Raw genomic sequence first — 26,630 nt, forward strand, 5'->3', positions numbered from 1 at the left:
GGAGGGGGAAATTATCCAATACCAGGCCCAGGGGAACGTGTTGATCTGTGGGGACCTCAATTCAAGAACGGGCGAAGAACCAGACTTCACCAATAATCAGGGAAACAATTATGTTTTCGGGAATAACCACTTTGACATCCCTTCCCTTCCATACAGGCATAACTGCGACAAGCAGTCAAATACCAACGGAAAACAGCTACTACAGCTCTGTCGAAACCTGGGTCTGTACATTGTCAATGGTAGGTTCATAGGAGACCTCCTAGGAAGATCGACCTATTGCTCACCTCTTGGCTGCAGCACAGTAGACTATATGATTACAGACTTAGACCCATCCTCTTTCAGAGCATTCACAGTCAAACCACAAACAACACTGTCAGATCACAGTCAAATTACTATGTTCCTCAAAAAGACAGAAACAAACAACATAGAAACACAACCCAGTAAACTGTACAACACCAAAAAATCGTACAGATGGGCCAAAAACGACACGGAAAAATACCAGAAAACAATTAGCAATGCATCAACTCAAGCTCTCTTAGACACCTTTCTGGATAACATATACACTCACAATAAAGAAGGCGTAAACCGGGCAGTTAGTAAACTAAACAATATTTTTGATAATTTGGCAACAAATGCAAACTTGAAAGCTCGCAAGAACAAACCCAAAACAAAAAACTATGAAAAATGGTTTGACCGAGATTGCCATAACATGAGGAAAAAACTTAGAAAAATATCAAACCAAAAACACAGACATCCAGAAAACGAGGAACTACGCCTTACTTATTGTCAGACACTAACACAATACAGAAACACACTCAGAACCAAAAAAGAGCAATATATTAAGAATACACTCAGCTCCATGGAGGAATCCATTGATTCCAATTGTTTCTGGGAAAACTTGAAAACACTACACAAAAAACAACACGACGATTTGGCCATTCAAAATGGGGACACATGGGTAAACCACTTTGAAAAATTATACCAGAAAAAAACACTAAGACCAGAGCAACACCAAATATGCAAAAAACTGGAAAAGCTAGAAATGGCCATAAAAGATAACCAAAACCCGCTGGACGCCATAATAACAGAAAAAGAACTTCTTGAAAAACTCAAGGACCTGAGACCAGGAAAAGCCTGCGGGACAGATGGCATACTAAACGAGATGATTAAACACACAGACAACAAAATGAAACTGGCTATCCTAAAACTCTTCAACTTGGTTCTGAGTGTCGGTTATTTCCCTGATATCTGGAACAAAGGACTCATAACGCCCATATACAAAAGTGGGGACAAAATCGACCCAAACAACTATCGAGGCATCTGTGTAAACAGTAACCTGGGGAAGGTATTCTGTAGCATCATAAACAAAAGACTTATAAACTTCCTTGAGGAGCACAATGTCTTGAGTAAAAGCCAAATTGGATTCCTGCCAAACTATAGAACATCCGATCATATCTTCACCCTACAGACCCTAATTGACAAACACGTTCACAATAACAAAAGCAAAATCTACGCATGCTTTGTAGATTTCCAGAAGGCTTTCGACTCCATCTGGCATGACGGTTTATTCCTGAAACTTATCGAAAGTGGGGTAGGAGGGAAAACATATGATGTAATTAAATCAATGTATACAAACAACAAATGTGCAGTTAAAATTGGAGACAAACAAACAAAATACTTCCCACAGGGGCGGGGGGTGACGCAGGGCTCGCCAATCTCACCGACACTCTTTAATATTTACATAAATGGATTGGCAAAACTACTTGAACAATCTACAGCACCCGGCCTCACCCTATATGAATCCAAGGTTAAATTCCTCCTCTATGCAGACGACCTGGTTCTGCTGTCACCTACTAAAGAGGGGCTACAGCAAAACCTGGACCTGCTGGAGTCGTACTGCCAGACTTGGGCCCTGACAATAAATCCCCAAAAAACCAAAGTCCTTGTGTTCCAGCAAAGATCCAAACATCAGGGACCCAAAATAAATTTCACAGTAGGAACAACCAAAATTGAACAAACCACTAACTACACATACTTGGGCTTAAAAATCAGTTCTACGGGAAACTTCAAACTGGCTGTGAATGAACTGAAAGAGAAAGCAAGAAGGGCTTTCTATGCCATCAAAAAATCAATCCAAATAGAAATCCCAATTAGCATTTGGCTCAAAATTTTCAAATCAGTAATTGAACCAATTGCACTCTATGGCAGTGAGGTATGGGGACCGCTAACTCAACAAGAATTTGCAAAATGGGACAAACACCCAATTGAGATCCTACATGCAGAATTCTGTAAAAGTATCCTCCGGACTCAAAGGAAAACAGTAAACAATGCATGCAGGGCGGAACTAGGCCAATATCCATTAATAATCACTATCCAAAAAAGAGCCACCAAATTTTGGAATCACCTACAAATGAGCAATCCCCAATGCTATCACTACGACGCCCTGAAATGCCAAGAGCTGACCATAAAGAAGAATACCCTCAGTCAATTAGTCCTGGGACTCAGTGAAGTAACTACTAACAATACTAACAATAACCAGCCCCAGGACAGTGACAGGGTAACACAAAGAATTCGACCCAACACAATCGTCGCTAAGCAAAAGGAAAAATATCTGACATATTGGGCAGAAACAACAAAAACCCAAAGCAAACTCAATTGCTACTTGGCCCTAAACAGACAATACAACATAGCTGATTACCTGACCATGGTAAAGGATAACAAACTGAGAAGAACCTTGACAAGGTACAGACTTAGCGAACATAGCCTAGCGATCGAAAAAGGCAGACACAGGCAGACCAGGCTGCCAAGAGAGGACAGGATATGCTCTCACTGCAGTCAGGGAGTGGTGGAGACAGAGATGCACTTCCTCACAGCTTGTGGAAAATATCAGGGCATCAGGGAGAATTTCTACCAAAAATTCTCACAAATATGCCCGGATTTCAGAAATCTGAATGACAACCAAAAACTCCCATTCCTACTGGGAGAGGAGAGAAGCTGTATAACACTGGCGGCGCACTATGTTACAGCTTGCCATGAACAGAGGGACAACCAGTAAACTAAGAAAAAAAATATATATAGACAATGCGAATGTATGTTTATACACTCAGGGATATACCTGTTTATACACTGTATGAATAGAACTGCGTTTATGTGCTAAACCATAAATGTATTTTGATGCTTTGGCAACATAAGATGTGACTTATCATGCCAATAAAGCGATTTAAATTGTAAAAAAAAAAAAAAAATTGTAATTGAGAGAGCGACGGGGGGGAAGAGAGAGAGCGACTGGGGGGGGAAGAGAGAGAGCGACTGGGGGGGGAAGGGAGAGAGCGACGGGGGGGAAGAGAGAGCGCGACTGGGGAGGGAAGAGAGAGAGCGACTGGGGGGGGGAAGAGAGAGAGCGACTGGGGGGGGAAGAGAGAGAGCGACGGGGGGGGAAGAGAGAGAGCGACTGGGGGGGGAAGAGAGAGAGCGACTGCGGGGGGAAGAGAGAGAGCGACTGGGGGGGGAAGAGAGAGAGCGACTGTGGGGGGAAGAGGGAGTGCGACTGGGGGGGAAGAGAGAGAGCGACTGGGGGGGAAGAGAGCGAGCGACTGGGGGGAAGAGAGCGAGCGACTGGGGGGGGTGGAAGAGAGAGCGACGGGGGAAGAGAGAGAGCAACTGGGGGGGAAGAGAGAGAGCGACTGGGGGGGGAAGGGAGAGAGCGACGGGGGGGGAAGAGAGAGAGCAACTGGGGGGGGGAAGAGAGAGAGCGACTGGGGGGGGAAGAGAGAGAGCGACTGGGGGGGGGAAGAGAGAGAGCGATGGGGGGAAGAGAGAGAGCGACTGGGGGGGGAAGAGAGAGAGCGACTGGGGGGGAAGAGAGAGAGCGACTGGGGGGGAAGAGAGAGAGCGACTGGGGGGGAAGAGAGAGAGCGACTGGGGGGGAAGAGAGAGAGCGACTGGGGGGGAAGAGAGAGAGCGACGGGGGGGAAGAGAGAGAGCGACTGGGGGGAAGAGAGAGAGCGACTGGGGGGAAGAGAGAGAGCGACGGGGGGGAAGAGAGAGAGCGACTGGGGGTGGAAGAGAGAGAGCGACTGGGGGTGGAAGAGAGAGAGCGACTGGGGGGGAAGAGAGAGCGACTGGGGGGGGGAAGAGAGAGAGCGACGGGGGGAAGAGAGAGAGCGACTGGGGGGAAGAGAGAGCGCGACTGGGGGGGGAAGAGAGAGAGCTACTGGGGGTGGAAGAGAGAGAGCGACTGGGGGGGAAGAGAGAGAGCGACTGGGGGGGGAAGAGAGAGAGCGACTGGGGGGGGAAGAGAGAGAGCGACTGGGGGGGAAGAGAGAGAGCGACTAGGGGGGGAAGAGAGAGATCGACTGGGGGTGGAAGAGAGAGAGCGACTGGGGGGAAGAGAGAGAACGACTGGGGGGGAAGAGAGAGAGAGCGACTGGGGGGGAAGAGAGAGAGCAACTGGGGGGGGAAGAGAGAGATCGACTAGGGGGGGAAGAGAGAGATCGACTGGGGGGGGAAGAGAGAGAGCGACTGGGGGGGGAAGAGAGAGAGCGACTGGGGGTGGAAGAGAGAGAGCTACTGGGGGTGGAAGAGAGAGAGCTACTGGGGGGAAGAGAGAGCGACTGGGGGGAAGAGAGAGAGCGACTGGGGGGGAAGAGAGAGAACGACTGGGGGGGGAAGAGAGAGAGTGCGACTGGGGGGGAAGAGAGAGAGCGACTGGGGGGGAAGAGAGAGCGCGACTGGGGGGGGGAAGAGAGAGTGACGGGGGGTAAGAGAGAGAGCGACTGGGGGGGGAAGAGAGAGAGCGACTGGGGGGGAAGAGAGCGAGCGACTGGGGGGGAAGAGAGAGAGCGACGGGGGAAGAGAGAGAGCAACTGGGGGGGAAGAGAGCGACTGGGGGGGAAGGGAGAGAGCGACGGGGGGGGAAGGGAGAGAGCGACTGGGGGGGAAGAGAGAGAGCGACTGGGGGGGGAAGAGAGAGAGCGACTGGGGGGGGAAGAGAGAGAGCGACTGGGGGGGGGGGGAAGAGAGAGAGCGACTGGGGGGGGGGAAGAGAGAGAGCGACTGGGGGGGAAGAGAGAGAGCGATGGGGGGAAGAGAGAGAGCAACTGGGGGGGGAAGAGAGAGCGCGACTGTGGAGGGAAGAGAGAGAGCGACGGGGGGAGGAGAGAGAGCGACTGGGGGGGGAAGAGAGAGAGCGACTGTGGGGGGGGAAGAGAGAGAGCGACTGGGGGGGAAGAGAGAGAGCGACTGTGGGGGGAAGAGGGAGTGCGACTGGGGGGGGAAGAGAGAGAGCGACTGGGGGGGAAGAGAGTGAGCGACTGGGGGGAAGAGAGAGAGCGACTGGGGGGGGAAGAGAGAGAGCGACTGGGGGGGAAGAGAGCGAGCGACTGGGGGGGAAGAGAGAGAGCGACTGGGGGAGAAGAGAGAGAGCGACGGGGGGGGAAGAGAGAGAGCGACTGGGGCGGGACGAGAGAGAGCGACTAGGGGGAAGAGAGAGCGACTGGGGGGAAGGGGGAGGAAGGGGGGAGGGGTGGAAGGGGAGGAGGGGAGGGGGGGGGAGGGGGTGAGGGGAGGGGGGAGGGAGGGGAGGAGGAGGGGGAGAGAGAGAGGGGAGGGGGGGAGAGGGGGGGGAGGGGGAAGGAGAGAGTGACGGAAGGAGGAAGAAACCGGGCAGCCCAGACTAAAGATGAAACTGTTGTTTCCCCACATTGAAGTGCCGCCATGATCAAAGATGGCGCTGTTCGGGCCCACATTGAAGTGCCACCATGATCAAAGATGGTGTCAGGAGGAAATTGTCGTGCCACCAGGATCAAATATGGCGCTGTTGTTTCCCCACATTGAAGTGCTGCCATGATCAAAGATGGCGGCGAGCGATCTGGTTGTTGCTGACTGGGAGTGTGTGAGAGAGAGAGAGTGAGAGAGGTCGGGCATGGCTGGGCAGGAGAGGCCCAGGCTTTGAGGCCTAGGCTTTGAGGCCTTACAAAAACAGGGAAAGGTAGGAAAAAGAATCATCAGGTTAGAGAAAATATTTACAAATGAATGAACTTTTTTAAAAACAGTTTAATAAAAGCAATTTTTTTTGCTGGAAATGTAGGTTTGAAAAGAAACACGCAGAAAGCGGGAAAAAGAATGGAAGCAAGATGGCGGCTACTCACCTCGGTTCAGAATGATAAGGCCCGCCCACACACGCACCGATTAGTCAATCGTCCTGTCACCGAAGTGTAGGATTGGTCAATCGTCCTGTCACTCGACTCTAGGAGGGCCCGCCCGCATGTGCGACGAACCCGCCCCCGCCACGCAGCAATTGGTCGACCGTCGGGTCGCTCAACCGTTACGATTGGTCGACCTTAATGTCACTCTATGCTAATGAGCGGATAATGAGCGGAATTTTGAACCTTTTTTGGATACCGCGGGCGCAATTCTTGCCTCGCTGAAATGTAAATACGCTTATGACCATTCTGGAATCGTAAGCTTTCTTTTGATGTAATGCACATGTAGGTACGCTCTATAACTTTAGAGTGTATAGCCGGACAGACACACCGAAGGATGGACAGACAGACAGACAGACAGACAGACAGATCGATCCTTTTATATATATAGATTAAAGAACCAACATGTAACTTACAGCTGGTGATTCAATCGCAACATAACAGTTCCAAATACAGAAAATTTACAATTCTATTATCAGAGATCCTTATTCTCAAATCTTAACTTCATTACATTTTTACATTCCTCAGTCTTATTCCAGGATATCCACTAAAATCAAATACAAGTACCTTTTTGATTCCCGAGATACAAAGAGTTGAAGACTTGCAGAGCTTGCCTCTGAGGCCTGAGAATCACTTTGCCCCTTCAAGCAAATCTGTCATCCCATTTGAAAGTCCAATTTTATACTCTTTCTCAGTGGTATATCCTTTGAAGTTTTCTGCTGATGTAAGCTAATTATCTCTAGTCATTCTTCTGCTGACCCCTGCTATTCTTACAGTCAGTTCAGCTGGTAGCTTGCAGAATTATGTCTGCTGTGTAGGTGTCTCAAGCTTATCATCAAAAATGGTTGTAACAGGTGCATCTATTTGATGTCATTCTTATGAAGGTCTTCTGTTGTATCTTTTGCATTTAGAACACATTACTTTGGATGATCTATGCAATTCTTAATCACCTCAGCTGGCTGTACCACAGACTCGTGTCTCCGTGTTTCATTTGATGTCATTTTTACAAAGGCACATGTTTCTTTAATGTTCTGTGTTTCTTTCTGAAGTGTTGGTTTATAACACCTTAACTGGGTATGGCTATTGTGTTCTTTCCAAGGCTTCAGACTTTTAGGAACCTCCAACCTTCTACTTCAATAAGGCTATTTATTCAGTGTCAACAACTTATCATATCTCAAATGCCTGTATGCTGTTTACAGCTTTAGATTGTTGTGGCTTCCAGACTTCCAGACCCAGTATGTCATGTTTTAATAAGGCTTTTTCTTTCATAGGATGGTGTATTTTTCTGAATATGGCTATTCCTTCACACCATGATGTCCGATTCACCCCCCTGCGATGTCCGGCCCAACCTCGTGATACCAACATCCCCGCGATGGTAAACCCTCTGCAATGTTGGACCCACCAGCACAATGTCTGACCGCCCCCCCCCAACAATGTCTGATCCCTCCCGTGATGTCCAACACCTCCCAGCGATGTCCAACCCACCGCAATGTCTGAAACCCCCCCGCGATGTCCGACCCCCCGCTGTGATGCCCCAATCACCCCATGATGTCCCCCCCCCCACCATGATGTCAGACTTACGTGACACCTGCTCCCCAGCTGTTGTCCCACCCGACAGGCAACCAACCTGTCAGTCTACCAGCTGTTAGCCTGGAAGCCTGTTGAAATAAAAGATGTCCTGCAGTTAATTTCATCTGGACCTGCAGGAAGCCCTTACTTCCAAGAATCCTCACCCCCTCCACCGCTCTCTTCCCAGCCTCGAGTAAGTATCAGGGCCAATATCTCACTTGAGCTGTCACTACTCTAGGGCAAACGATTCCAGGCTTTTCAATCTCTCCTCATAGCTCAGATACCTTAAGCTAAGAACCAGTTTGGTTGTCCTTCTGCACCCCTTGTTCAATGAGGAGTTTAGAAGAACATGCCAGGGAGCAGCACCAGGCATACCTAAAAATGAGGTGCCAACCTGGGGAAGAAACAACACAGGACTAATGCATGCTAAACAGCGGAAACAGCATGCTACAGGCAGAGCTAAGTGACCCCACAACCAAGGTATCAGGTCAAAGCTCTGCAGTCCTGCCATATACAATCGTGAATGGTGGTGGACAATAAGCAAGTAATGGGCGGAGGAATCTCCATGAACATTCCCCTCCTCACTGGTGGCTGAGCCCAGCACATGAGTGCAAAAGACAAGGCCAAAGCTTTTGGAATCATCTTCACCTAGAAGTGCCGAGTGGATGAGCCATCTCGGCTTCCTCCTAATGTCCCCACCATCACAGGTGCCAGTCTTCAGCCAAATCAATTCACTTCACATGGCATCAAGAAATAGCTGAATGCACTGGACACAGCAAAGGCTACAGGTCCCGACAACATCTCAGCTGAAGACCTGTGCTTGAGAACTAGTGTGCCCTTAGTTAAACTGTTCTAATGCAGCTACAACACTGGCATGTACAATGAGAAAAATTGTCCAGGTATGATCTGCAAACGAAAATCAAGACAAATCCAACTCAGCCAATTACCGCTCCATCAGCCTACTCCCAATCATCAGTAAAGTGATGGAAGGAGTCATCAACAGTACTATCAAGCGGGACTTGCTCACGAATAATCTGCTCACTGATGCTCAGTTTGGGTTCCGCCAGAACAATCCCGCTCCAGACCTCATTACAGCCTTGGTCCAAACATAGACATGAATAGAATTTCAGAGGTGACATGAGATTGGCTGCCCTTGATATGAAGGCAGCATTTGACTGAGTGTGGCACCAAGGAGCACAAGTAAAACTGAAGTCAATGGGGATTAGTGGGAAAGCTCTCCAGTTGTGGATGTTGGAGGCCAATCATCTCAGCCCCAGGCCATCGCTGCATAAGTTCCACAGGACAGCGTCCTAGGCCTAACTTTCTTCAGCTACTTGATCAATAACCTTCACTCCATCACAAGGTCATAAGTGGGGCTGTTCGCTGATGATTGCACAGTGTTAAACCCCATTTGCAATTCCTCAGATAAAGAAGTAGTCCATGCCCACATGCAGAAAGACCTGGACAACATCCAAGCTTGGGCTGATAAGTGACAAGTATCATTTGCACCACACAAGTGCCAGACAATGACCATCTACAACAAGGGAAAGCCTAACCTCCTCTCCTTGACATTCAATGCCAATATCATCATCAATTCCCCCACCATCAATATCTGGGAGGGTCACCATTGACCAGAAACTCATAAATGACATGGCTACTATAGTAGATCAGACGCTGGAGTGGCTCACTTCCTGACACCCCAAAGCCTCTCCATCAGGTACAAGTTAGGAGTGTATTGGAATACAAGCTTTGGTGTTAACACAAGCTTTGGAGAAGGTAGGAACTTAAACTACCCTAGTGAGGGTACAATAAAAAACGAAAATACACAGCAGGAGATCTAGGAGCCTGAGCTAAGAGATAATGACATATAACCTTTGCTCCAACAAAGTGCAGAAAGCTACACAGTGGACCATATTTTGAAACCTAAGCAAACATAACAGTCAAAAGCTATCATTGACACTATCACAGATCTTCAGTTACTTAATGACAGAACTAACAACCATATCCTCTTCAACAGTTTACCTATTTCAAACAATGCTGGATTTAACTCTGGCAACATTTAATTTCATGGTATTAATCCGATAGATCAAAAATGCAAAACTATGAATACATTAGTTACAGATTATTAAAATTCAGTGTGATGAACGGCTCGTAGAGGTAACTGTGAATAATCGTAGATAAAACAATTCATAAATCTTTAATGATTTCTCTTGGAGATTTTGCTGTATAATTTAAGGTGCAAAGGATACAAGATACATTAGGATATTGGTTTTAAAGTATTTTCTACACATTATCTATAAGTCATAAAGCCACATGATTAGTTAAGCATCATTATAAAAGATGCAGCATATTTCTTCATTTAATTTTTGATCAATGTCATGCTTGTCAGGTTGCTTGTAACTCATCTTTTATGTTTTCTTGCTCTAATATTGATTATGCACAATTCTTCTCTACATCAATGACAGGCATAATCAGGTAAAGAAGGGTTGGGCATGATTATGCTACCCAATTCACTGGTCTACTTTGATATCAATGCACTCACTTGTTACCCATGACTTGTCTTGAGACTATGGCCCAGTAATTCCGGTCCCAACGCGTGAGTACGGACGGGGTACTCACGCGTGGGCCCGTTGGAAGTGCCGGATTTCAGCATGCACAGCGCATGCGCGGAAAACCGGCATTTCCTCTCCTCTGAACCAAGGGGTTAAGAGGCGGTTCCCTAGCGACATTTGAGGCAGCGCGTACGCGTTGAACTTCGTTTTTTTTGACAGGTTTGTCTGCGTGAAGGCCTCCACTTTTTACGAATGTAAAAAGCAGACGTAAGGACTTAGTTTTGTAAGGTAAGCGGCGTAATAATTAAAGTTAGAAATTTTTTTACACAGGTTTATTATTTTTAAAGAATTTACAGTAAGGTAAGTGTATTTTTGGACCCGATTTCTTGAAAAAAAGAATTTTGGCAGAAATTTGAATAATTGTTTAAATTAGTTTTTTTAAAGTTATTAATAGTTAATTTAATTAATGGAATTTTTTAAAACTTTTATTTAAAGTTTAAGTAGTGTTTTGGGTGCCCGTACTTTTCATGAGTTTGACAGGTCTTATGTTTAACTCATGAATGGACTTTTGTAAACTCCCATTGGTTGCCCAGTGCTCACGTGATCCCAGCCGGCTCATCGCACTAAGTAAGCCGCTGGATCACGCACGCACAGCGCGCCGGGAGCTGAACCAGGCCACAGACCGGAAATCCAAGCAGGCCCAGTCTTCAAATGTCAGCGCGATATGTAAGTGTAGGTCGGGGGCTTGCACCCGCGGGAAGCCCCCGACCCGAATTTCTGGGCCTATATCTATTATGTCCATGTATAATTGAGACATGGACAGCAGGAGTTGATTATAACAAGTCTTTACTGAATGGAGACAATCGGGAACTGAAACTACAGAAGGCTGCTAGCGCCTTTTATACAGGGGTGGTCACTGCCGGTACTGCAGACTGAGACCAGTTATTCCCTTAAAGGTACATACACAACAATTCCTCCCCTTTTAGATAAACAGTACATAACATTCATTTAACAACTAAATGATAACTAATTGCAATCACAATTACGGTTGCTAGATACATTGGTTGAGGTTAAGCAATTATAAGTTCAGTCTTTGAGGAGGCTTCCTGATTCTGTCTGGATAACGCCTCTTTGGGGTATCAGGTTCTTCTGGCAAGGTTGAGTCGGGATCAATGTCGTTGTTTGGTTCATCTGCTTCCAATATCACCGATTCTGCGGTAGATGCAATTGGTACGTCGGTTTCATCGCCAGGTGTATCAGATCGTGGTGTGGAGTTGACGTTTTCCAGTGACTCTAGAATCTGGTCAGCATGGCGTCTTACAATGCTCTCTCCAACATCCACGGTATACATGAGAGGTCCTTGCCGTGTACAAATCGTTCCTGGCTGCCATTTCTCTGTGCGGTAGTCCGGGGCCAAAACTGGTTGACCTATCTTAAAACTCCTGGTCGGTCTTTCATTCATATTCTGAAACTGCCTGTTCTCCACATCTCTTCTGATGTTCGGCTTAACCAAATCCAAGCGGCATCGTAGTCTTTGATTGAAGAACATCATGGCAGGAGTTTGGTTGGTAACCGCATGTGTCGCATTCCGGTAGGCAAACAAGAAGTTGTCCACCTTGTGTTGTAGGGGTATATCTTCATTACACATTGCCTTGATAGCCTTCTTGAATGTTTGAACAAACCTCTCGGCCAATCCATTAGTGGCTGGATGATATGGGGCAGATGTGTAATGCTTAACACCATTGTTCTTTAAGAACCTCCGGAACTCTTCAGACACAAACTGTGGTCCATTGTCAGAGCAAATCTGTTCAGGCAGCCCATTCCTGGCGAATATGGTTCGTAAGACTGTGATAGTTTTTTCTGTGGTTGTTGAGGACATTTTTATTACCTCTGGCCACTTTGAATGTGCATCCACCGCAATTAAAAACATCGAGTCCCTAAATGGACCAGCAAAATCAATGTGCACCCTTTGCCATGGAGATGAGGGCCACTCCCATGGATGTAGAGGGGCTTGTGGTGGGGCGTTTTGGACCTTCTAGCATCCTGTACAGCTCTTGGTCATCTCTTCGATTTCTCTATCGATTCCCGGCCACCACACAAACGCTCTGGCTAAGTTCTTCATTTTTACCCCTCCCAGATGACCCTCATGAAGCTCATTGAGCACTCTATCCTTCAATTTGGGTGGAATTACTACTCTGGATCCACACATCAAGGTTCCTCTGCACACTGACATCTGTTCTCTTCTTGGCGAGAATGCTGGCAGCAGTAGTTTGCCATGTGCTGGCCATCCCTTCACCGTTAAATCATAGACCCGGGATAGTGTCGGGTCATTTCGTGTTTCCTTTTCTATGTTTGCATTCGTCACAGGGAGACATTCGACTATGGTCGAGTGGAATATCTCCATTGGATCCACTGCAAGTTCTTCCTCCACCATCGGCAACGGTAGGCGCGACAATCCATCAGCATTCCTATGCTGTTTAGTTCCTTTGTACTCGATGTCATATTGGTGTACCCCTAGGAAAAGGGACCACCTCTGCAGCCGTTGTGCTGTCATTATCGGGACGCCCTTCTGAGGGTTGAGAATGGAGACAAGAGGTTGATGATCAGTTAGTAGAGTAAATTTTTGACCGTGCAGGTAGTGATTGAACTTCTTCACCCCCCACACTAGGCTGAGGGCCTCTCTGTCAATCTGGGCGTAGTTATGCTCGGCTGAAGTTAACGAGCGTGACGCAAAAGCTATCGGCCTCTCTAAACCATCAAGAAATTTATGTGACAGTACCGCCCCAATGCCGTAGGGAGACGCATCACATGCCAGTCTTATCGGTAGTGATGGGTTGTAGTGAGCCAATACTTCTCTTGAAGTGATTAAGTCCTTACTCTTCTGAAAGGCCGGCTTACAGTCATTGCTCCATTTCCATGCTACTCCCGTTCGTAGTAGGGCGTTCAGTGGGTGCAGAATTGTGGACAAGTTCGGTAAAAACTTATGGTAGTAATTCACCAATCCGAGGAATGACCTCAGTTGCGACACATTTTCAGGCGCTGGGGCCTTAACAACCGCTTCAATTTTGTCAGGGGACTTATGTAACCCCTCTTCATCAATCACGTGGCCACAATATGATATCTGTTTCTTAAAAAACTCGCACTTGGGGCGGTTGGCTCGTAGCCCATGTTCACGTAGTCTAGTGAGCACCTGTTCTAGGTTGTTAAGGTGTTCACTGTCATCTTCACCTGTCACTAGGATGTCGTCCAAGTAACACTGAGTCCCCGGAATCCATTGCAGGACTTGTTCCATCGCTCTTTGCCATATCGCCGGAGCTGATGCTACTCCGAATACCAATCGATAATACTGGTAAAGACCTTTGTGAGTGTTTATCGTGAGATACTTCCTCGAGGATTCTTCAACCTCCATCTGCAAATATGCTTGTGCTAGGTCAATTTTTGTAAAACGCTTCCCTCCAGATAGTGAGGCGAAGATGTCTTCTATCCTTGGAAGAGGATATTGTACTGTGTGAAGGACTGGGTTCACCGTCCCCTTGAAGTCCCCACAGATGTGAACCTTCCTTGGCTCCTCAGACTTATTGTTTAACGTTTTCTTCATGACAGGAATGATGGGTGTCGCCCAATTGCTCCAGTCCACCTTGGACAACACGCCTGCATTCTCCAGATTCTCCAGCTCTGCCTCGACGGCTGGGCGAATTGCATATGGTACCGGTCTTGCTTTGAAAAACTTGGGAATTGCATTCTCTTCTATTTTTATCGAGACGGTTACGCCTTTAAGAGTGCCCAGTTCTTGTTTAAATACCTCTTTGGCATTAGCTAAGATTGTTGACAATCGTCCAGGAGTGATGTCGTCATCTTTTTTACTAGCCACCGTCATTGCCTGAATGGCGTGCCAGTCTACGCTTATCTTTCTGATCCATTCACGTCCCAATAACGGTGGTCCACCATCTTGCAGTATGTAGAGATACAATTTCCGTATTTTCTTGCCATTGTATTCGACAGGCACCCTTATTTTTCCTCTGGGGTATACTTTTTGCCCCGTATACGTCGTCAAGACGATGGATGTCTCTCTCAAGGGTATGTGTGAGAATAGCCGCTCGTAGTCTCGTCGATTCATGACGGTTAGCGCTGATCCTGTATCCAATTCCATTTTAAATTGGGACCCTGCTATCGTGAGGGTGACCCAAATGGTTCGGTGATCCTCTTTTGCGATTACATTGTGAAGTTTGAGACAGCTTAGTCTCTTGTTCCTGGATTCACTATCGCTCATCTGGTCTTCGGAACTACTGTCCGTCATCTTTTGTACTTTCTTATACAGTTCCTTAGTTGCCTTTTTGTTGTCGTTGGTCTTCTTCCCAGACCTGCAAACTCGTACAATGTGTCCCATCTTCCCACATTGCCTGCATATTTTGTCCTTGGACCAGCAGTCCTTCTGGTCATGGGTTGTTCTGCCGCAGCAATAACATTTTGCAAATCCCCGTGTCATTTCATGGGTGCCATATTCCTGTGGCTTTTGTTGTATTTCCGCAGCTCCCCTGGCTGCTACTTCGTACGATACTGCCACGCTGAAAGCCCTATCCAGCGTCAGCTCTTTCTCTGAGAGTAACCTCTTCTGGGTTCCTTCACTCAGGAGTCCACAGACAAATTTGTCCCGTAAGGTATCTGCCAGTCCTGCTCCGAACTGGCAGTGCTTTGATAGCTTGCGTAGTTCTGTAAGGTAATCAGCATTGCTCTCATCTTTATGCTGATTTCTCTTTTGGAATTTAAATCTTTCTGCTATCAGCAGCGGTGCAGGGTTTATGTGTTCCTGTAGGGTAGCAACAATTTCGTTAAAACTCTTCGCCTTCGGTTTGGCTGGAGTAATCAGGTCCCGCAATAGGCTGTACGTTCTTGCGCCCATTAAGTTTAGCAGTACCGATGCCTTTTTTTCATCGGCTATTTTTTTGCCTCGCAATATACCTCGACTCTTTCCACATACGTGGTCCAGTCTTCTATTGCATTATCAAAGGCAGTGATATAGCCAATCTTCGGCATCTTGGAAATCTAAAATGGCGCCTCCCGCGCTTTGCCTTCTTCCCCGATTTAACAAAATGGCGCCTCCCGCGCTTTGCCTTCTTCCCCGCTGGATTAAGATGGCGCCTCCCGCGCTTTGCCTTCTTCCCCGCTGTTGCTAGCGCTGCTTTCCGCAGTTTCCGTGGCAACCTGCAGCTCCTCGCGGCTTTCTGCGCGTTTAATATTTTTTTTAATTTTATTATTTTCCCGTCGTGAAACAACCCTGTGGGACTCTTGCCTCCCTCTTCTCGGGTCTGTACGCTGCCCGGCTTCGTAGCACCGGCCGCGCCCTGTGTGCTCCACCCCCTCTCTCTCTCCTCTTCCCGACAACGCTGCTCGGCCCCGTTGCAAGCCACCCGCTCGAGTTCTAGACCGCTGCAGCCCAGGAAGGATCAGTGTACTACCTGCCACCAGCCCGATTAGCTGAAGCACCGTCGACAGGAACCAAGCCCCGCTCTCGACAGCCTCTCCTGCAATTCTTCAACTCCGCTGACTCAGGGGCGGATGCCCATGGTTGACGCCCGTTTCTACTGCTTCTTTCTTCCTTCTGGCCTCGACCTCTGCTCACGTCGCTTCAGGAATGGATCCCATGAGGTGGTGCAGACTGTAGGTAAGTTCGTATCTGCTCGTCGCCAATATTATGTCCGTGTATAATTGAGACACGGACAGCAGGAGTTGATTATAACAAGTCTTTACTGAATGGAGACAATCGGGATCTGAAACTACAGAAGGCTGCTAGCACCTTTTATACAGGGGTGGTCACTGCCGGTACTGCATTCTGAGACCAGTTATTCCCTTAAAGGTACATACACAACAATATCAAGGTGTACTGTAAAGGCTACTGCAGGAGAGAGATGTTGGCAAGTGTTCTCACTCAGGCCAACATCCCCAGCATCGACGCTTTGACCATGCTCGATCAGCTCTGATGGATGGGTCACATTGTCCGCATGCCCGATACAAGACTCCCAAAACAAACGCTCTACTCAGAGCTCCGGCACGGCAAGAGAGCCCCAGGTGGGCAGAGGAAACGCTTCAAGGACACCCTCAAAGCCTCCTTGAAAAAGTGTAACATCCCCACCGACACCTGGGAACCCCTGGCCCAAGACCGCACAAAGTGGAGGAGAAACATCCGGGAAGGCACCGAACACTGAGTCTCTTCGCCGGGAGCAAGCGGAAGCCAAGCGCAGGCAGCGCAAGGAGCGCACGTCAACCCAAGCACCCCACCCACCCGCCCCTTCAACCACCGTCTGCCCCACCTGTGACAGAGACTGTAGGTCCCGCATTGGACTCATCAGTCACCTGCGAACTCATTTTTAGTGTGGAAGCAAGTCATCCTCGGTTCCGAGGGACTGCCTAAGAAGAAGAAAAAGAAGAAGGCTGAAGGAGAAGAGACAATGTAAACATCCATAGCAAATGGAGCTTGGAAGTAGCAGCAAGAGAAAATTGTCAACTCTGTATATAAAATGTTAGCAGAACAACATTTTTTCAGGGCAAAGAAACATCAGGATATATTTTTTTTTGTTTAGTGCTTCCGGCATATAAAACTCGGCACCAGAAGCATTAAAATGAAAATTTACCCTATCATGCATAGATCTCAAAAAACTAATAATTCCTGAAGAAAATTTCACAGCATAAAGCATAATACAGTTTGTAATACTCTAGCATGAAATTACGCATGGATACTAGCATATGAACACAATGCACTTTAGCATAGGCTTTAACTCAACTAATTTAAACGGTTGGCGTCTCTGCTAAAAGAGCAGAGAGGATCAGTTGAACCCGTTAAGCAATTGTACACCAATATTCCATATCATAAGTTCAAGGTTTAAGAAAATTTAACTGATTAGCTAAGCGATCAAATACTTCTTAAGTTTACTACGCTAGGGGGTCGAAACTCGATATCTCCCCGTTTGGGGCGCTAGTACTGGCGGTGTGCAAAGTTTAGCGCCAGGCGCAAATTATCACCACCTCCTGCGAAATATGGTACCTGCGCCCCTGAGGGTGATTGGAGCACTAAATCAGGCGCTGCACGACAGTCTTCAGGCGCTAACACAGCGGAGCAAGGCGCTACCTCACAGCGCTGGCGAAGCTCATGTGATTTCAGTCAGCAATGGAACACAGACACACTGGCACCATCCAATTCTTAAAGGGGAGTTCTGACGAATGATCATCAACCTGAAACGTTGAATCTGTTTCTCTCTTCACAGAGGCTGCTTGACCTGCTGAGTTTCTCCTGCATTTTCTGTTTTTTTCTTAAAGGGGAGGGTTGATCTTGCCTTGCTCTCCATCCACACCCTGCTCATTGCAGCCTTGAATCTCGGCCTGAATCTCAGCCTGGAGAGACCTGTACATCTAATCTGCTGGAAAGAACAATGGAGAGAACCAGTGGAAGATCTCAGAGTGCAGACCCCACAGTCTCTTCTAATTCAATACAAGGAAGGGCAAATCAAAACCAATCTGCAAAACTCCTTCACACAGCGTGGAACCTCTCCAGAAGTCTGTCTCTCTCACAATGTGTGGTGCAAAAATGTCACCTTCAAAAAAAGGCAGGAGGTGTTCCCCTTTAAATAGCCCTCCCCTAGTTCCTTTCAGACAGCATAACGGCCCCCTCAACCAGTCGTTGCTAGCGCCAGGCGGTAAGGCAGGGGGCGCCACTGAATTTCTGGACCGGGGCGCCCCAAGGGCATTGCACTCTGGAATGACGTCATGATCTGCGTGCGCCGGTGAGCGGGCACTACGTTTTAGCGCCGGCGCTAAATGTCCGCTCAATTTGGGAAGAGGCGCAGGGTTCGCTGCGCCCGGGCGCTAGTTGGTTAGTGCCTCACTTCTCGACCTCTTTAGGCGCTAAGGTTCCTCCACTTCTCTTCAGACTGTCAGATATTAGGCATTCCTGAATGTCAGCGGAAAGAAAGAAAGGAAGACTTGTATTTATACAGCACCGTTCATGACCTCAAGATGTCCCAATCTGCTTTACAGCCAATGACGTATTTTAAAAGTGTAGTCACTGCTGTAATATATGCAATTCACAATACAGGAAACTCTCGATTTACCAGTACCTAAATAACCGGAATCTCTGTTAACCAGCAAAATTCAGGAGTAGGTTCTGTTTTGTATGTACCTTTAAGAGAATAACTGGTCTCAGACTGCAGTACCGGCAGTGACCACCCCTGTATAAAAGGCGCTAGAGAGCCTCTGTTGTTTAGTTTCATTATGAACTTCCACCAGTAAAGATCAGTTTGTTTTCACTCCTGCTAGTCCGTGTCTAAATCATTCACGGACTTAACACTGGCGACGAGTAAGAAACGTACTTACCTGCAACTCGGCAGCAGCTCCAACGACGTTGTTGAAGGTCGGAGCCAGAAGAAAAAAAAAATAGAGTCCATTGAAACTCGAGAAACGGGCGTCGACCGTCAATCATTGGGTTCAAGGCTTTGCAGGAGCGACTTTCCAGAGCCAGGCTGGGTTCCTCGGTCCGTGGTTTCCCAGCTAATCGGGCTGGTGGCAGGTAGTGCTCTGATCCTTCCTGGGCTGCGGCGGGCTGAAGCTCGATCGGGTGGCCTTTCAACGGGGCCGGGCAGCGAGTCGGGAAGCAAAGAGAGAGAGAGAGGGTGGAGCACACAGGGCGCAGCCGGTGTTTCGAAGCCGGGCAGCGTTCGGACCTCAGAAGAGGGAGGGAAGTTTCTCAGAGGGTCCGCTCCACGATGGGAAAATAATAAAAGAAAAAGAATACGTGCAAGAAACCGTGGAAAGCAGCGCTAACAACAGCGGGGAAGAATGCAAAGCGCGGGAGGTGCCATTTTAGATTTGCAAGATGCCGAAGACTGGCTGTATCACTGCTTTTGATAATACATCAGAGGACTGGACCACGTATGTGGAAGAGTCGAGGTATATTTCGAGGCAAATGAAATAGCGGAGGGGAAAAAGGCATCAATATTGCTAAACTTAATGGGCGCTAGAACGTACGGCCTATTGCGGGATCTGATTACTCCAGCCAAACTGAAGGCGAAGAGTTTTAACAAAATTGTTGCTGTTCTACAGGAGCACTTAAACCCTGCACCGCTGTTGATAGCAGAAAGATTTAAATTCCACAGCAGAACTCAGCACAAAGATGAGAGCAATGCTGAGTATCTTACGGAACTACGCAAGCTATCAAAGCACTGCCAGTTCGGAGCAGGACTGGCAGATACCCTACGGGACAAATTTGTTTGTGGACTCCTGAGTGAAGGAACACAGAAGAAGTTACTCGCAGAAAAAGAGCTGACGCTAGATAAGGCTTTCAACATGGCAGTATCATATGAAGCAGCAGCCAGGGGAGCTGCAGAAATTCAACAAAAACCACAGGAATACGGCACCCACGAAATGACACAGGGATTTGCAAAATGTTATCGCTGCGGCAGAACTAACCATGACCAGAAGGACTGCTGGTCCAAAGACAAAATATGCAGACAATGCGGGAAGATTGGACACATTGCACGAGTTTGTAGGTCTGGGAAGAAGACCAGCGACAACAAAAAGGCTACTAAGGAACCGTACAAGAAAGTACAAAAGATGACGGACAGTAGTTCCGAAGACCAGATGAGCGATAGTGAATCCGAGAACAGGAGATTAAGCTGTCTCAAACTTCACAATGTAATCGCAAAAGAGGATCACCGAACCATTTGGGTCACCGTCACGATAGCAGGGTCCCAAGTTAAAATGGAATTGGATACAGGATCAGCGCTAACCGTCATGAATCGACGAGACTACGAGCGGCTATTTTCACACATACCCTTGAGGGAGACATCCATCGTCTTGACGACGTATACGGGGCAAAAAGTATACCCCAAAGGAAAAATAAGGGTGCCTGTCGAATACAATGGCAAGAAAATACGGAAATTGTATCTCTACATTCTGCCAAATGGTGGACCACCGTTATTGGGACGGGAATGGATCAGGAAGATAAACTTAGATTGGCATTCCATTCATGCAATGACGGTGGACGGTAAAAAAGATGAAGACGTCACTCCTGGACGATTGTCAACAATCTTAGCTAACGCCAAAGAGGTATTTCAACAAGAACTGGGCAAGCTTAAAGGCGTAACCGCCTTGTTAAAAATAGAAGAGAATGCAGTTCCCAAGTTTTTCAAAGCGAGACCGGTACCATATGCAAATCGCCCAGCTGTCGAGGCAGAGCTGGAGAATCTGGAGAAGGCGGGCGTGTTGTCTAAGGTCGCTGGAGCGAGTGGGCGACACCCATCGTTCCTGTCATGAAGAAAACGTTAAGCAATAAGTCCGGAGAGCCAAGGAAGATTCGCATCTGTGGGGATTTCAAGGTGACGGTGAACCCTGTCCTTCACACAGTACAATATCCTCTTCCAAGGATAGAAGACATCTTCGCCTTACTGTCTGGAGGGAAGCGTTTTACAAAAATAGACCTAGCACAAGCATATTTGCAGATGGAGGTTGAAGAGTCCTCTAGGAAGTATCTCACGATAAATACTCACAAAGGTCTTTACCAGTATCATCGATTGGTATTCGGAGTAGCATCGGCTCCGGCGATATGGCAAAAAGCGATGGAACAAGTCCTGCAAGGGATTCCGGGGACTCAGTGTTACTTGGACGGCATCCTTGTGACAGGTGAAGATGACAGTGAACACCTTAACAACCTAGAACAGGTGCTCACTAGACTACGGGAACATGGGCTGCGAGCCAACCGCCCCAAGTGCCAATTTTTTAAGAAACAGATATCGTATTGTGGCCACGTGATTGATGAAGAGGGGTTACATAAGTCCCCTGACAAAATTGAAGCGGTTGTTAAGGCCCCAGTGCCTGAAAATGTGTCGCAACTGAGGTCATTCCTCGGATTGGTGAATTACTATCATAAGTTTTTGCCGAATTTGTCGACAATTCTGCACCCACTGAACGCCCTGCTATGAACGGGGGTAGCATGCAAATGGAGCGATGATTGTAAACGTGCTTTTCAGAAGAGTAAGGACTTAATCACTTCGAAGGAAGTATTGGCTCACTACAACCCAGTACTGCCAATCAGGCTGGCGTGTGATGCGTCTCCCTACGGCATTGGGGCGGTACTGTCACATAAATTCCTTGATGGTTTGGAGAGGCCGATAGCTTTTGCGTCACGCTCGTTAACTTCTGCCGAGCGTAACTACGCCCAGATTGACAGAGAGGCCCTCAGCCTAGTGTGGGGGGTGAAGAAGTTCAATCACTATCTGCACGGTCAAAAATTTACTCTACTAACCGATCATCAACCTCTTGTCTCCATTTTCAACCCTCAGAAGGGCGTACCGATAATGACAGCACAACGGCTGCAGAGATGGTCCCTTTTCCTAGGGGCACACCAATATGACATCGAGTACAAAGGAACTAAACAGCATGGAAATGCTGATGGATTGTCACGTCTACCGTTGCCGACGGTGGAAGAAGACCTTGCAGTGGATCCAATGGAGTTATTCCACTCGACCATAGTCGAATGTCTCCCTGTGACGAATGCAAACATAGAAAAGGAAACACGGAATGACCCGACACTATCACGGGTCTATGATTTAATGGTGAAGGGATGGCCAGCACATGGTGAACCACTGCTGCCAGCATTCTCGCCGAGAAGAGAACAGCTGTCAGTGTGCAGAGGAACCTTGATGTGTGGATCCAGAGTAGTAATTCCACCTAAGTTGACGGATAGAGTGCTCAATGAGCTTCATGAGGGTCATCTGGGCGGGGTAAAAATGAAGAGCTTAGCCAGAGCGTTTGTGTGGTGGCCGGGAATCGATAGAGAAATCGAAGAGATGACCAAGAGCTGTGCAGGATGCCAGAAGGTCCAAAACGCCCCACCACAAGCTCCTCTGCATCCATGGGAGTGGCCCTCATCTCCATGGCAAAGGGTGCACATTGATTTTGCTGGTCCCTTCATGGGCTCGATGTTTTTAATTGCGGTGGATGCACAAAGTGGCCAGAGGTAATAAAAATGTCCTCAACCACCACGGAAAAAACTATCACAGTTTTACGAACCATATTCGCCAGGAATGGGCTGCCTGAACAGATTTGCTCTGACAATGGACCACAGTTTGTGTCTGAAGAGTTCCGGAGGTTCTTAAAGATCAATGGTGTTAAGCATTACACATCTGCCCCATATCATCCAGCCACTAATGGATTGGCCGAGAGGTTTGTCCAAACATTCAAGAAGGCTATCAAGGCAATGTGTAATGAAGATATACCCCTACAACACAAGGTGGACAACTTCTTGTTTGCCTACCGGAATGCGACACATGCGGTTACCAACCAAACTCCAGCCATGATGTTCTTCAATCGAAGACTACGATGCCGCTTGGATTTGGTTAAGCCAAACGTCCAAAGAGATGTGGAGAACAGGCAGTTTCAGAACATGAATGAAAGGCCGACCAGGAGTTTTAAGATAGGTCAACCAGTTTTGGCCCGGGACTACCGCACTGAGAAATGGCAGCCAGGAACGATTTGTGCATGACAAGGACCTCTCATGTATACTGTGGACGTTGGGTGAGCATTGTAAGACGCCATGCTGACCAGATTCTAGAGTCACTGGAAAACGTCAACTCCACACCACGATCTGATACACCTGGTAATGAAATCGACGTTCCAATTGCAGCTACCGCAGAACCGGTAATATTGGAAGCAGATGAACCAAACAACGACATTGATTCCGACTCAACATTGCCAGAAGAACCTGTTACCCCAAAGAGGCGTTATCCAGACAGAATCAGGAAGCCTCCTCAAAGACTGAACTTATAATTGCTTAAACTTAACCACTGTATCTAGTAACAGTAATTGTGATTGTAATTCGTTATCATTTAGTTGTTAAATGAATGTTATGTACTGTTTATCTAAAAGGGGAGGAATTGTTGTGTATGTACCTTTAAGAGAATAACTGGTCTCAGACTGCAGTACCGGCAGTGACCACCCCTGTATAAAAGGCGCTAGAGAGCTTCTGTTTAGTTTCGTTATGAACTTCCACCAGTAAAGATCAGTTTGTTTTCACTCCTGCTAGTCCGTGTCTAAATCATTCACGGACTTAACAGGTTCAGGTAAGTTTTACTTCATATTAGTGGCCGTTCCTGGATCTGTGGCCGTGTAACTGGGGTTCCTGCACCCGTTGCTATGCAACAGGGATGCCTGGATCTATGGCTGTGTAACCGGGGTTCCTGCACCCGTTGCTATGCAACAGGGACGCCTGGATCTGTGGCCGGGGTTCCTGCACCTGTTGCTGTGCAACAGGGACGCCTGGATCTGTGGCCGTGTATGGGGCTCTCGTACCTTTTACTATACCTCTCTGCAATCCGGACTTTTTGATAAACTGGCACTACGCCGGTCCCGTCGGTGCCGGATAAAGAAGAGTTTCCTGTATAAATGTTTAAAATCGACAAAATACTTGTTTTAGATCACTTGTCCCGTAAGTCCTAATCAAAAGCAGGATTGAAATCAGTGAAGCTCACATTTTTGTAAGTTTGCTGAGTTCAGGAGAGATTCCCAGGCATTAGAAAATGACTCACTTTAAATGACCACATTATTTAAAAACAGAGATATTTAAAAACTATCGAATCGTATGTTTAACAGTAGTCGTGGGGAAAGTCTTTGAAACAATTTTGAGAGATCTAATGGACAAGCACTTGGAAAAGCATAACCTGTTAAATCAATCAGCCTGGATTCAGGAAGGGGAGAACTACACTGCTGGAGCTTTGCAGTATTTCAGTTGATATATTCGCAGGTTTTGAGCAAGCTTTTTGACAAGATTCCCTTTCAGCAATTAATGGCTATGGCGAGGAATCACAGAACAGGAGGTAAAGTATAACTCTGGATAGATCATTAGCTTAAAACATAAAAGAGAGGGCAGTCATTAATGGGAACTTTTCAAGGTAGAAAGAAATAGCCAGCACTGCGCTCAGTGGTTGAGTTAGGTTGGTCTTGGTATCCTTGCAATCTTTAATAAGGACTAATATCTTAGACAAACTGTGTTATAAATCTTATCATCATAAAGAAACTACTCATGAAATAACATTGGACGGCCAGCTGGTGGCGCCATCCAAGGAGTATAAATACTCGGGCGTGGGCCCAGCTTGCCAGGGACATTTTGTAAGACAGGAACTAGTGAAGTACAACTAGACCTCCATGTTTTGAAACAAGTTGATAAAAGACTTGCTTTATACTCAAACCAAGTGCGTAGTTAATTTTATTACGTCAAACTGCTTTTGAGTTTGGACAACACACAGTGCTACTATTGGAGGTGGTAACATGCAGTCCTAACAGTAAAGGTGTTAAAACTGCACTAATGCTAACACACAGCTGGAACAGGGCATGTCTTTATAAGAGGAGGGAGCTGACTGAGGTTATGCTGAAGTGTGTTAGATTTGCCCCAACTGTCACTATGGGTGCACTCCTGTGCTGAGATTACATCTAAGGCACATCTGAAATTTTTTGCAAGAACATAGACCTGCCCTCTCATGCACTCCAAACACAATTATTCAGTAAGCTTTAACTTATTCTTCAGCTGAGCTCTGTTGCTTAGGTCACCTCCGGGGCAGATGTCTCCTCAAAGTTGCCCCCGACCTGCTCCTTCTCTTTACTGCTGCTCCTCCACCCAGCAATGTCCCCGCTGTCTCAGATGTATTGGATCCAACATGAAGCATGCAGTGGACTAAAGTCACAGACTTTTAATGAGTGAAGACTTGAAGCATTCGCCAGGATGAATTAGTCACAACATACTGTACTGATGCAGGCTACTGCAGCCAGTAAAAGTGCGGAGCCACATAAAGCACAGCATCAGTCTTGTGTAATTACTGGGAGACTCCGAATCATTACTATGATTAATGTAGTCATTGGTGACACTACCACGAATCACTACTATGATATTTTTTTAATTCATTCCTGTGATGTGGGCGTCGCTGGCAAGGCCAGCATTTATTGCCAATCCCTAATTGCCCTTGAGAAGGTGGTGGTGAGCCGCCTTCTTGAAGCGCTGCAGTCCGTATGGTGAAGGTACTCCCACAGTGCTGTTAGGGTGGGATTTCCAGGATTTTGACCCAGCGACGATGAAGGAATGGCGATATACTTCCAAGTCAGGATGGTGTGCAACTTGATGTGGTACTTGGAGGTGGTGGTGTTTCCATGCGCCTGCTGCCCTTGTCCTTCTAGGTGGTAGAGGTCGTGGGTTTGAGAGGTGCTGCCAAAGAAGCTTTGGTGAGTTGCTGCAGTGCGTCTTGTAGGTGGTACACACTGCAGCCATGGTATGCCGGTGGTGGAAGGAGTGATTGTTTAAGGTATTCCATCACACACCTGACTTGCACCTTGTAGATGGTGGAAAGGCTTTGAAGAGTCAGGAGATGAGATACTCACTGCAGAATACCCAGCCTCTGACCTGCTCTTAAAGCCACACTATTTATGTGGCTGGTCCAGTTAAGTTTCTGGTCAATGGTGACCCCCAGGATGTTAATGGTTGGGGATTCAACAATCGTAATGCCGTTGAATGTCAAGGGGTGGTGGTTAAACTCTCTCCTATTCGAGATGGTCATTGCCTGGCACTTATGTGGCACAGATGTTACTTTCCACTTATCAGCCCAAGCCTGAATGTTATCCAGGTCTTGCTTCATGCGGGCATGGACTGCTTCATTATCTGAGGAGTTGCGAATGGAACTGAACACTGTGCAATCATCAACGAACATGCCTGCTTCTGACCTAATGTTGGAGGGAAGGTCATTGATGAAGCAGCTGAAGATGGTTGGGCCTAGGGCACTGCCTTGAGGAAATCCTGCAGCGATGTCCTCGGGCTAAGAAGATTGACCTCCAACAACTACAACCATCATCCTTTGTACTAGGTATGACTCCAGCCAGTGGAGAGTTTTTCCCCTGGTTCCCATTGACTTCAGTTTTACTAGGGCTCTTTGATGCCACACTCGGTCAAATGCTGCCTTGATGTCAAGGGCAGTCACTCTCATTTCATCTCTGGAATTCAGCTCTTTTGTCCGCGTTTGGACCAAGGCTGTAATGAGGTCTGGAGCTGAGTGGTCCTGGCGGAACCCAAACTGGGCAATAGTGAGCAGGTTATTGGTGAGTAAGTGCCACTTGATAGCACTGTCAATGACACCTTCCATTACTTTGCTGATGATTAGAGTAGATTGATGGGGCGGTGGTAATTGGACGGATTGGATTTGTCCTGCTTTTTGCAGACAGGACATACCTGGGCAGTTTTCCACATTGTCGGATAGATGCCAGTGTTGTAGCTGTACTGGAA

This window comes from Somniosus microcephalus, chromosome 9 (genome assembly GCF_052327205.1).
Source record: "Somniosus microcephalus isolate GS21.2 chromosome 9, FLI_Smic_1.0, whole genome shotgun sequence".
NCBI classification, from domain to species: domain Eukaryota; kingdom Metazoa; phylum Chordata; class Chondrichthyes; order Squaliformes; family Somniosidae; genus Somniosus; species Somniosus microcephalus.